We start from the raw sequence: 14,027 nt of genomic DNA, 5'->3' as shown, positions 1-14,027 counted from the left end.
TGTAATATTAAAAACTGCAGAGTGACTGCCCTGGCTGGATGCCTCAGTTGGGTGGATCGTCATCCTGTACACGAAGAAGGTTGAGGGTTCAATCCCTGTTTGTGGCACGTTTGGGAGGCAGCCAATCGATCTTTCTCTTTCTCTCTCTGTCTCTCTGCCCCCCTCCAAAATCAATAAACATACTCTCAGGTGAGGATTAAAAAAATACATAAAGATAAAATGCTAAAGGCTATAAATAAACTAAGCATAGTCTATAGTGTAAGGATTGTCTCAGAACCTCTGAGGTAAAATAATTCTAGTTTTATATATGTTGAAACTGAAAAAAGAAAAGTGAATGATATATCATAGATTTGAAAAATAAAATGATGCTTTAATATGCTATGTAACTATTCTACCTGTTTTCAGATAGAACATATTTTAAGGACATATTTATGATTTCAAACTCAATGACAAAACTTGAGATGGAAAAGTTGCTTAGCTGAAAAGTTTTATCCCAAAAACAGTATTCTTTTTAAAAATTCTGGGCTATAAGAATTCCTTGAAAATATTTAGAGTTAAAAAATCAAGCATATAAGTAATTTTAGTTGATAAATAATATATCAAGAAGATTGTTAAATATATTTTAACAGAGAGAATTCGGCACCTTTATCCTTGTGTCTACCATTGCACAAAATTACCAGAATAGTGTTTTTAAAAATACTGTTTTATATTCTTATTGAATTTTGTCAACTGTTACATATATTTTAAGGTGGTTATAAATTCTTACAAGGTATAGTAAAGCAGATGGAAGCTTTTCAATAAATGATTGATTCTATTTTCAATATTTAAACAGCATGGTGACTGTAGTTAACAATGCTGTATTATATATTTGAAGGTTACTAAGAGAGTGGATCTTAAAAGTGCTCAGCACACACTGAAGAAGGAACTATGTGAGGTGATGGATGTGTTAACTAACTTTACCGTGGTGATAATTTTACAATATATACATATATCAAATCGTACCCCTTAAACTTAGAGAATGTTACATGTCACTTAGATCGCAATAAAGCTGGAAAAAAGAGCAGTGTTATATTTAAAAATCACTCTCACTAAATTGGACAAGAACTGCTACCAAGCAGTGCTTGAGTTTATGAGGAAAACAAGGTAGTAGGAGCTTAAAAGGTGAGCAGAGTGGTACACAGAGGCGGTGCCACTCTGGGGAAGAGCTCTGGCTCCAGAGGCAGATGGTTGGGTTCAAGGTGTGGCTCGGCTACCTGCTGGCTCTACGGCCTTGTGAGTGCTGGTTAAACTCTCAGTGCTCCAGTTTCTTCATCTGTGAAATGGGGACAGCGACTGCACCTAACCCTAGGGTTGCTGTGCGAGGACTGAGGTGACGGGGTCCTGGTAAAGCAGTTAGTATGGGGTGTGACACAGAATACACCAATTCAGTATCATTTTTTGCTATCATAATTGCATCAACAGCAGCATTCTTCTGGTTTACCAGTACAGAAGGAGGCTCGTGTGCCCCTAATATATACTGTCTTTGTGTTTTTTACCCTGGAGACTTGACCACAGTTACAGTCCAAGCAGGTCTGAGAGGCGGCGGCCAAGGCCTCTCTGCGGGGAGCAGGGCGGCGCGGAGATACACTAAGCCGTGGCTGAGCCACAGGCCCTGCTGCCCAGCCACGCTCCTACAAAGCTCTGCTGTGCCCGTAACCCAGGTTTGGGAGAGCCATCCCATGCCAGAGGCTCCACTCTCTCACTCTCCTTGGTTTTTAAATTCCTTAACAAAAGTAAACTTGAGAAAAGAAAATTGTCACAGTATAGATTATTGTCATCAGTGTGTGTGCCTTCACCGCCACCGCCGCCACCACAAACACTGTGACTCTCATCCTTCTTCCAGGCTTCCTTGCATGTCACAGAACTGAATGGCCCTCCAGAGTGAGGCATGGTCGTGGAGGGGATGGGCTATGCGGAGGACGGAGGACACAGAGAGAAGTCTGAGAACATGGAAGACAAAATTCCCAACAAGCTAGGTGACTTCGTTCATCATTAGGCAGCATGTGCCAGGTGATCAAAACCTATAGGTGTTTCCCTCCTTGTTTGGGCTGCACACAACAGAAGACACTGGAATATGACCAGCTCTATACCAGAGATTTTGTTCCTTGAGGAGTGTGTGCAAGCTGGTGATGACAGATCTACGAGCTACCACACTGTACTTGGAGGTCTACACAGCCCAAGCGGCGGATGTGCCTTCTAGATTCTGGGTAAAGGTTCCCTAGAATTCAATCACTTGATTTGCAAAATCTATAAAGCTGATTTCCATCCCTTTTAATATTTATTTAGGGAGTCAAAAGAGCCATAAATTGACCTTTGTCCTTTTATTTGGGAAAAAAAGATATAAATATTTTATAAGTGGTCTTGTTACCCAGATGTTAGCTGGATTTTAATTCAAATCTTGTTACATATCACAGATTTCCTTTCTCCTCTAAAGAACCACAATATATGAATGAAGGTTACAGCATGTATACCACAGGTAACTTGTTCATTGGTTTGTTGATTTAATAATTACGTAAATGATTAACTTAATAAAAATACAGCCTATAACTTTATTATATCAATTTGCAGATCATGTAGCAATAAACATCCATTAAGAGAGATTAAATGGTCCAAGTAAAAGAAGCTAATAATCTTCTTCATTGAATGAAAGGATATCTTAGTTCTTAAAACATAAACCTCAAAAAAAAACCCCACAACATCCAATAGTCTTGTACATGCTAAATGCATTCGAAGAGCTGGAGGGTATGATTTTCTCCTAAGGATTCAGGACGAAAACCCATAAACTCCAGCTAACCAGCTATGATTCCTCCACTTCCTACAAACGGCAGGCATTTCAAAAGGGCTCCTTTAAGACTTACAGACATCAATTATTCTTGAACAACATCCCAAGTAAAAACAGGCTGCCAAGAGTCGGTATGCTGGCACAGCACCAAAAGTGCTGTGACTTCTGAGCAGAGCAGTGAAAGGCTGAATATTTTGAGAACTAGGCCTTAATGACTAGAGGTAGATTAGTCAAATCTGTTCAGGTAATAAGGCCAGGGTGGAAAAATGGCTGAGGCATTATGATTCTTGTGGTATTTATGGTAATAAACATGAATCATGATGAACTCACTGGCTATTAAACGCAGAGGCCGTAAGCACTTCGATAGGACTTCCACAGGAATTCACTGCTAATTAGCTGGGTCATTATTTGAGAGTGTTCCTGAATTGTCCTAGCAGTTGAGCAACCCCAAATGGTCATTCCCGGCTGAGGGCAGCAAACGCCTTCACCAACTGGCCATTAACTTCAGCAACTGATTTTGTGGGAATTATTGGGCTTATAAAATACATTTAAGGGTTTTTTTTCTTTCCTTTTTAAAGAAACCTGCAGCTGTAGTTCAGTTGGAACAGCTGAAGGAGAAAAAAAAATCAGCTCTCCAGGCTGCTCTCACAATCGATATTCTGCCAATTAAAGGGTAAATGCATGCTGATGGGTTTTGAATTATAAAATGTCTTCAGTTTTTTCATCTCTGAAGTGATTAGTAAAAACACCATTTAGCTACTAATTTTGTAAGACACTTGGGATTTTCCATTCACAGCTCCGTCACGTAGAAATATGAGTTCTGAGCAGCAGAGCTCAGGGCCCAGTTTCCGCCTCTGCAGCAGCCCCAGCCCAACACTGTGTAAAAGCAGGGCGAGAACACGAGTTCCGGGCCGCACCATCAGCCAGACTCTTGTTCCCTTCCCTACTCCACGTCTTCGTTCAAAGTAGGGAACTCCCTTTGAAGTCACACGGACTCCGTGAAAAGAGAAGGTAAGTGGGCAAAGAAGCACCCCTCTATTAGGATAGAGTAACACCGAGGCAGTACATTACCCCTAGGAAGTCTGTGTGAACACAACGCAGTTCAGAAGTCACAAATGTCTTTGTTTCCTATAGAGTCAGCACCCTTAACGCTCTTATCAATATAGTGAAAATGCCACAGGCAAAAATATCACTTGAGAGATAATTGCAACTGTTACTGAGCATATATTGAAAATGCTGAAGGTATATTAGAACATCTTAGGTACATGCTTCCATATCACTTTGTGTTTAACTTACTGGATCACATACTGCAGATACCTACCCAGTATAATTATATAGCCTTAGTGAGAACTTGAAATTGGAGAGACCAATTTTTAAGAATGAAACTATTTTGGATAGTCTCCTGTTTTATAATATATTTGTTCACAGTCAAATCTAGTAAAGATTTTAAATAAATAGACAAAAACCATGATTTTTTTAACCATGACTTCAGGGGGAGAAAATAACAATTTATAGGTTACAACGATCGATATGAAAACAAGTTTAACATACTTTTGTGATACAATGGTTCATGGATAATGACTTTTGTGTCCAATTATTTAATTTAAAAGCTATAAGAAACTGAAATTGTAAATCTATCATTAAGCTCAATGGCTCTGTTACATGAAGGTATTCCCTAAATAAGGACTATAAAATCCAACACTTTGATGCATTTTCATTCTTTTTTACTATGTACAACTGTACATTTTGCCATGTAGCTTATTTTTCAAATATTTCAACATGTTTTCAGTTATCTTATTACCTTGTCTGTAGTATTCTTTTATTACATCCAAAGCATACCACGACAACTTTTTTATTATACACCCTACAAAATATGCATATTTGTGGTACAAATGATAAGGACCAAAATAAAGCCCTTAACAATGACTGCTTTCTAGCTTACAGGTCCACATCACTGACTTAATGTGCTTTGGTCGGCTTTTACCATCTAGAAATGGAGACACCTTCAGGCAAAATTCACACACAGAGTATTGGAACCAGCTGGTGATAGAAGAATCTTAAGAAAAAAGGCTTCTTGATTTAATTGGGAAAACAGGAGGAAGCATAAATTTTACTGCCATTAATAACTTCAAGCAATCTTGATATGACTCTACCTTACCCTGACGGCTAGACATGTGCTTTTTGTTAAAGCGTTTGCCACATCTAACCCCTATTGTTTGCTCACTTGATCAGGTAAGAAAATGTAGGTTTATTTATAGGATAATGAGGCCTATTAAAATTGAGAAACAGTGCAGTAGTCTATGAGGAGCTGCGTTCCAAAACAGATGTGTGAAATTCCATAACAGTTTTGCAATAAACAGGCCAAATGAAGTTATTAAACAAATCTACTTCAAGTTTCTTAAAGAAACCTTCATACAGGCAACCTAGTTTTTTAAAAAAATAAAACACACCCCCTAATTGGAAAACATTATTCTGACCATTTCTAAAAAGTTTTTAATAATCAAGTCTGAAAAGGCCATTTATAATATATTGCTCTCTTCACAAAATAAAGACAAGCTTTATTTCTTCATTTTATGATGCTTTGGATAAATTAAAGATGAAGTCATATTAATATGTAATGAAACAAGTAAATTTCATATTATGGAGAAATTTCAAAGATGTTCAGAACTTAACTTTTCCAATTTTCTTTTAAGGGCCTATGACAGAATGGTCAAAGAAAACGGCCCCTAATTTTTAAGCGATCAGAGTGTAGAGCCCCACAGTATCGCTCTGGCCATCTCCAACGACAGGGAAATCAGACTTGTCGCAACCGGAAGAAACCAAGCATTTGTCACTTAACTCTTGACCTGGCCTGACTCCCAGCATGCTGATAAAACCTTTCTACAGCCTTGGGAAATGCCCTGAAACCCAGATTACCTAATGCGACATACATCAGGATGAATCAGGTGCCACTCTTCCTCTGAGAACCACTTGGGGCCCCTCACAGAGTAGGGCAACATATACGTAAGTTCAAAAGACCTGAGAAACTCTACGTTTTGGTGAAAACAGTCTAACGTTACTGTAAAATCTGGAGCCTTCTGGAAATGACCCATGTAGAACTGTGAAACAGGCACGGCAGTGTGCTGTTGAACCCAGGAATCCCAATTTTTCTGCCATAACCAGTCAAGTTAGTTCAAGCACAAACCAGCCATGCAAATTAGCAGGGACGCCCTCTCCTCAAATTTAGAAGAATCAAAATTTATACAGATAGGGGTCTGAATCAAGATTTGAACTTTGGGTCAAACTTTCATACTAGCATACAGCGTCATATATGAACAATGACCAGCGTGGCTCTGTGCAGTACAGGGCGACTTCCGCAAAGATGCCTGAGATAGTTAACTTTTTTAGTTACCTTGAACATGGATTCATAAATTATATGTTAAAGTGTCTAATACAAGTTTAGTACTTGATGAACACCAACTGAGGATGAGTTTGACCTGTAGTGATTAGCATTTTTCTAAGTCCTGAAAAGACACATCTCCAGGTAACACTGCTAATTCTTCAATTTTTTAGAAACATTCTCACCTCTGCTCATGAATGAACGAAGAAGCCATGGCAAAGTGAGGTCCCTGTGATGCTGGCTTCAGCATTACACGGACTTCTGAATTCTCTAAAAGAACAGTGTGCTCATCTAAGATCAAACCTGCCATTTCACCTAAATAGCACTTCTCAAACTCTCTGTGGTATAGGGCCAGGTTTTTATTATCCCTCTCAATGTGTCAAAGATCAATACTTTTGTAAAGTATAATAAAAATGAAAGTAAATAAAATACATGCAAAATAGAAAATCAAAATTTGCATGATTATATTCAGAAGACAGATTATATTTAATTAAGTTGCTGTACCTGTGGAAAGGCTTATTCTCAACTTCCGGATCAATGCGTGACAGACCAGCAGCAGTTTATGAACGTGCGCTGGCCTGCGGGCCGCACTGTACATGTCACTGCGCAGGAGGCTCCTGCCCTGAATTTATGCAACACACTGAAGAAATCGACACTATGTAGGTAAAATCACAGTGCTATTTCAATGTTTTAAAACAAACTCCTGCACACAATAAGAACTTCGGAGCACAAAGACTTTCGGTGCCCCTGACCTCTTCCCTTCAGCCACCATTAGTCTCGAGAGCTTCCCCTTCCTCTTATTCCTCCTTTCCTACTAACATTTGTATAAGGCTTTCTATGAATTCGCACATTGGCTTTGCGTAGCAGTCCTGTGACCTAGGTCCTATTTTATTCTCTTATCTTCTGAACAAGACAAAAGGCTCAGTGAACAGTAACTGACTTTCCTAATGCCACTAAGCTAAAGAGGGGAGGGAAAGAAGATGACTCAAGCTCGGCTCTTTGGGAGTTCATTCCTTTCATACAGTAATCCATCCAACCACCCACCGATTTTTATTGAGAACCCACAATGTTCCAGGCATTGCTGTGGGCACTGGGAATACGGGGCGGTGGGGAACAGATACATTTCCATGGAGCTTGAAGTCTTTGGAGCCTGGGACATGGTGGTGATGGTGGGTGGGTGGCGACACAATAAACAAGACAAATGCATGAAAGGTATGTTATGTCCTGATTGAGCACAATGGAGAAAAATAAAAGGAAAGGGAGAAAGAGAGCATCGGGAGCCAGGGTTGAAATTTTTGATGCAGTAACTTGAAAGCAAAGCCTGAAGGAGGTGAGGAAATGAACCACGCAAAGAAATAGGAAAGAACATTCTAGGCAGCAGGAACATGAGGTGCAAAAGTGTCTACTGGGTTCAAGGAACAGCAAGGAGGCCAGCGTGCCATTAGCAGAAAGGATGAGAAAGGACTCTTATAGGCCCTAATAAGGAGTTTGGTTCTTTCTGAGATGGAAAGTCACTGAAGAGTTTTGAGCAAAGAAATTACATGATTTAACTTAAATTTTAACAGGATCACTCTGTGTGTTGTGTTAAGAAGAGACTAAGGCAAGGGAAGAAGCACAAAGACCAGTCAGGATGCTACTGCAGTCAGGCAGGAAGGGGATAATGGCTGGGACCTGGGTGGTGGCAGCTGTGCTCTAAAGACAGAGCGGACTGACCTGTCAGACTGGATGCGGGGGAGGAGGAAAAGCGAGGCGTTCTGGTCAGGCAGCTTGAATGAGGCCATTTCCATTTATGGAGATGAAAAAGATTATGAAAATGAAGGTTTTTGGAAGGATTAAGGGTGGGGAGAGGGTCAGGAGCTTAGTTATGAATGTGTTAAATCTCAGGTACTTACAAGGCATCCAAGTAGTAATATCTGGAGTAAGAAAACAGACATGGGGGTGAAACTACCTACCTTTCTATTTATATAAGGAGAGGCAGAATACTGACATGGAATGGATGAAGTCACCAAAAAAGTTAAGTACAGACTGAGAAAAAGTCTAAGGTCTATACCCCGTGGTGGGGGGTAATTCTATGCCTAGAGATTGGGGAGATGAGGTGGAAGCAGAGGGGAGACTGAGGAGGGCTGGTTACTTGGAGGAAAACCAGAGTCCTGTGTCTTGGAAAATCAATGAAAAAGGTTAAAAGAGGAGAGAACTGTATCAAATGCTGTTCATAGGTTGAGTAACGTGGGTGCTGGAAACCGACTTCTGGATCTAGCAACGCGGAGGCCCCTGGAACTTGACAAGAGCAGTGTGATGGGGACGTGTGTGTTGGGGGAGGGCGATGTGTATAACAGTCTGACTGGACAAGATTGAAAAGAGCGCAGAACAGTGCGGGGGGGGGGGACTGAGAGATGAGGGAAAGGAGACGGGGAGAGAGGAAGAGAAGCGTGCACAGGAAAGGATGTAGATACATACGAAGAGAGAGAGAGAAGTGGAGATAGGAAATGAAGACAGCCCTTTTGAGGCATTTTGCAATAACAGAAAGAAAGGAAATGGGATGATAGCTAAAAGATAAAAGAGCAATGTGAGAGTCAAGAAGCAATTTTTTAAAGAGAGAAGCATAGCATATTTGTGTATGGATGGGAATGATCTTCCAGAGAAGGGGAACTTAATCATACAGCAAGAGGGGAATTTCTGGAGAAAGGACTGGAGCCGGCGAGGGCAAATGGGGCGACAGGGAGTGCTGGCCTGTGTGAGGCAGGGGCGAGTTCATCCGAGTTCAGGGGAGAAGCAAAGTCCAGAGAGATGCAGAAAGGAGGGTCAGAGTGGCAACCGGAGCTCAAGGACTTTCTCTTCTGACTGTTCCTACTCTCTCTGAGAGAAGCCACAAAACAAGGTAATGAAATGAGGATGAAGATAAGGGTGGGTTTTTGAGGAGAAGACAAAGAAATGAAATCCTCACCTAGGAGAGTGGGGAATGACCAAAGAAAATGAAGCATGACTGCCAGGCAGCATTAAAAGTCTTGCCTTGCTAGTCACCCAGAAGTCACTCCGTGCGGCCGTCCCTGCGGGCTCAGTCTTCCGTCGCCACAATCCTGCGCCGCGTCAGAGTTGCCCATCCCCTTCACAAAGCCCTGAAGAAACTGGCAGAAATGACTCTAAAATGGGAGTGGTTGAATATCTGAATGTCCAAAGAGCAAGGCAAGAAATGTAACTAAAATGTCTAAAATTAAGAGAAAATCGGGGTTATTCTAGGGGTACGGGAGATTTGGGCCATGCCTGGAAATCCAAACATAAGATTAAGAAAATGTACTTTGGCAAAATCAAACATGTCTTCTGGCTTTATTTGAGCAGCTAATTTGAGACTCCTGGTGAATTATTACTACCAGGAGTGTTTTCATTTAATAGGAATTAAAAGCTTTAAAGGCGTGCTCTAATTCAAAGTGTGCTCTGAGGACCCCTGAAGGAGATCCACAAAGTCACACCATTGTTATAACAATGCTAATATATTATTTTCCTTTTTAAAATGCTCATTCTTTCATAAGAGGCTACGTGACATGATATACATGACATACGTGATATATGATATCACAACAGATTGTTGAGTGAGATATGAGAGCCAGCTGTTGTCTATTAAGCCTGACTTTAAAGAGATTTGCAAAATGTAAAACTATGCTATTCTTCTAAGTTTTGTTTTGGTAAAAAAATTACTTTTCATAAAAATATTTATGTCAACATGTAGCAAGTTATTTTTAAATGAATATTTAAAATTTTTCTGTTTTAATTTTGAATAATATAAATATTCATAGATATAATCCCTCATAATTAAAAGCTCTTTGGGGATCCTCAATAATTTTTAAGAGTGTGTAATGGGGTCTGAGACCAAAAGTTTGAAAACTGATGCTCTAACCACTGAATTCCTACAATCTCATGATAAATAGGGAAGACTAACAAAATGGCAAAGAAACTGTGGGAAGCGGTGATTGCCTATAACTTACGGGCAGCTGGCTAATCTACCTAACCATTAAGTTGGCTCTGCCTATTCAATTTTTATTTTAACACATGCAAAAATTCACATATGTCTGATGAGACCTGTATATTTTTAAGGCCTACTCCCTTGAATTTAAATTCCTTTGAAAATAAAGTTAAAGTTGAAAAGCTGAAATAAAAACTCAGAACATCACTCAACTTAAAGTGCATATTAGTATCATTCACAAAGGAAAACAATGTAAGTAAACTCACCATTGTCTAAAAGAGTTCACCAGGGAAATCTGGTAGTTTTTAAAATAAAACCATCCAGTGCACACCCTGTGATGCACTGTCGCTGTTACGTAATATTCAAACTTTATGCACAGACCAATGTCACAACGAAGGAGGCCCTTCCGAAGAACGCATCCCCACTGCGCGCTCATGCTGGCGTCTGTGCGAGTCATCCCCGCGCACATCAAACAACTCTCAGCTTGAGAAACATCAAGCTAAAGCAACCGAGAGGTGCAAAAACATTCTTTGCCTGGTGCCTCAGACAAAAAGCTAAGGAGACTCAGGTTTTCAAGTGGCTTTTGAAACACTATCGGCGCATTCTCCAGGGAACTGAAGAACACACTGTGACAGGAATTTCCTCGCCACCTCCCAACCCAGGGTATTCTGACATAAGGAAGCACTCCGGAGACACATCAAGGTCAAATGGCTTAAGGACTCATGACAAGGGAGTGTATTTTTTAATGATCAGATTCTTAGATGAGCCAAAAAATCTTCAAGCACTTTTAAAAAGTTAACTCAATACCATAAAAACCTGAGCAAACTGCCTATCAACTGGATGAGTAAAGCCAAGCGCCAGGTCCAATTCCATTTGCGCATGAAATCACATTTGCTGAAACCATTGGCTTTGATGGGTGTCCCAGATGAAAACATAAAGTTACTTGGCGTAAGAAGCTATGACAAGTACAGGGATGAAAAGATTTATAACTGATAACTGAACTAGGCAGAGATAACTTTAGGATCCTTATGAGATCTTAGGAAAATAACGTATCAAAAAATAAAATAAGAAATGAATAATTTGGGTGGTATTTAAGATAAAAAGCCAAGGAATATTTAGATACAAGGTTTTCCATAAACCCAGATAAAACTTTTAAAGCATTTGGAGAGAGAATGCCATTCTCTATGCCTCGGAAAAGATCAAAACTCTTCAGTCAATTTCAAGATTAAGCGAAGAAGGAGAAATTTAAATAGTAATTTCTGAAATTTCTTATTTCTCTTTATGTATCCCTGATATCAAAGAAAAAAAATCAATATTCTTAAATGAAATGCTTTACATAATAAAGCAGTATTAAAATGAGTTTTGGTAATACTAAATTTCAGTTTACTCAGGGCCTCACATGGCAAAAGAATGGAACCATAACAAATTCTCCACCTTTAACAACTACTCTGATCACAAAACTTGCCTCCAATACATACATATTTCAGTTATTCAGCAATTCTCACAACAGCAGGGGTCGCAATATACTAGTTAAATGTTACAGGATACAAGAGAAGATTAAATGTTCACATAGCACAGCTTTATTGGAATCTGAAAGATTCATTGTACTCTGGTTAAAATAATCTATTATTAAGTATAAAAAAGATTTTTGTTATGGGGTCTCGAAATAATAATAAAGAAAACTACTTAAAATCTGATAGCATTTCCAGTTGAAACAGCATCCCTTAAAAATCATGTCTGAAAAGTTCTACCACATGTATAGTCCTACAGAAGTGCTTATGTATGTTTTTGCATTTTTAAAAAATAAGTAATTTCTATATATAAAATGAGTACTTAATTCAGTCATCTGTCAGCTTGAACACATACTAAACAATGAATTTATTTCTAATGAAAAAAGCAAACTGACCACTATGTTCTACTACTGTATGCTCTTTAACTCCTTCTCCATGACTACAGTGAAGAAAATGCAGCCCACATTTTCTTTATATTTTAATTTTTTTAAATTTTTAAATTTAATCTTTACTGTATTTTTCAATTACCATTTAGTACCCTTATACCCCCCTCTCTGCAGCAATCACCACACTGTTGTCCGTATCCGAGTCCTTTTTCCTTTTTGCTCAGTCCCTCCATCCTCTAACCTCACCCCCCATTAACAGTCATCCTGCTCCAAATTCTTTACATATTTGATTTATAGAAGGTTTTCTACCCATTTCAAAAAAAATTCATTCCCATGCAATAACTCCAAGTCTCTGCCAAAGAATAACCTAGAATAATTTAGATTATCAACTGTTCAACACATTAAAAGTCCAGCAGAGACAGTGATATTTCTGAAGATCTGAAGAGAAAGAAGTCTAATCACTCCCTGAGTTCATTTTTCAACTGAACATCACAATCAGAACATAAAATCAGTAAGTCATAAGTAAAATTAAAAAATAGAAAATACAGTGCATTACACATAGGGATGGTAAATACTTGTTTGTGAACATTTTAAAAATTACATATATTAAACATGTAATATATCATAAATAAAATAGTGTATATATATGTATACATATACACATGGATATATGCACATACATATACTTATCACACACATGTGTGAGTATTGGGTTGTAATGTAAAATGTATCTTACTATAGTTTGGGTTAAAGATGCTTGAAAGTCTCTGCTCTAGATGAATTACTTCCTATCCCTTTAAAATATGTTCTCTAAAATGCTTCCTTACTACAGCTTCTATATAAATGTAATGGCCAAGATCAGAGCTACTAAATATATCATTGCTCAACTAAGAAGTTTAGTTTATTGTGTTAGGAGTTAATGATTTAATTTTCCACACAAGTAACATTTACACTAACAAATGTAAAAATGACCATCCTAATATACTTATCAGGAAATCATTTATACATTGAGTAACATTTCTTTGAACAGAGCAGACAGCACAATCAAGCAAAATGTTTCTTCACAGTCACAAGAAACATGGCAAAGCCCATGCAACAAACATTACTAGGAAGAGAACCCTTCGGGCATTCATTTGGAATTCATTTTTAACAAAATATACACTTCAAATAAGTTCAGCTGTCGGTTTCCAAGACCACAGGAGATTAGAAATATATCATTAGAGGAGAGGAAAATTGCTGCTATGGAATTGCTGCTGGTGAAGAAGAAATGAGAAGTGACAGCCAAGGAAAAGATGGGACACAGGAAAACTGCACATAAACATTAAAAATGCATGCCATTCAGGGGCCATTTAGCAAGGGCAAATATCTGAGTACAGTAATATCTGAAGTCTTGTATAATAAATTATCTTCAGAATTGCAAACTTGAATCAATAATAACAAAAGCAGTAACACCTAATAGTCATAGAGCACTTGAATCCAGGCCCTCTGGCTCCAGATCCTGTGACTTTAACTACTATACTATACTGCTTTTCAATAAAAATTTAAATTATGTTCATGTCATTAAGGTAAATTTAGGAATATATTTAACAAAAGAAGGATGTAATCGATTTTAAAAGACCTGCATACAAAATGGTTAAATACCCCTAATAGTATAAGCCTGGAAAACTTAAAAAAAAGTCCCATTTCTAGATATTTATTGTTTATATTCTATGCATTTTTATAATAATTTCACATATATAATTCCCTAACATTTACTGCATTATCTCATTTAACACTTTCCTATTAATATGTACAATTATTACCTACATACTGGAGATGAGAAAACTGATATATGGGTTAAGTAATTTGTATAATATCACAGAGCTAGTAACTGATGAAGTCAATATTCAGTCATACAATCATATAGTTCTAGCTTTTAATCAATGTGCTCCATGCTATGACAGCTGCTAGGTATAGTACAGGTGGTAATGTT

General features: G+C 38.4%; 1 protein-coding gene across 2 annotated transcripts in view; it reads right to left on the bottom strand.

Annotated features, from left to right (window-relative positions):
* KIFAP3 (kinesin associated protein 3) overlaps positions 1-14,027 on the bottom strand; it is a 106,193-nt gene that overhangs the window by 63,108 nt on the left and 29,058 nt on the right. The window lies entirely within an intron of this gene.

The sequence above is a fragment of the Pteronotus mesoamericanus genome, unplaced genomic scaffold (assembly GCF_021234165.1).
Source record: "Pteronotus mesoamericanus isolate MK-2021 breed Mesoamerican mustached bat unplaced genomic scaffold, CSHL_Meso_final scaffold_1186, whole genome shotgun sequence".
Taxonomy (NCBI): Eukaryota; Metazoa; Chordata; class Mammalia; order Chiroptera; family Mormoopidae; genus Pteronotus; species Pteronotus mesoamericanus.
This window is presented reverse-complemented; position numbering and strand designations above follow the sequence as displayed.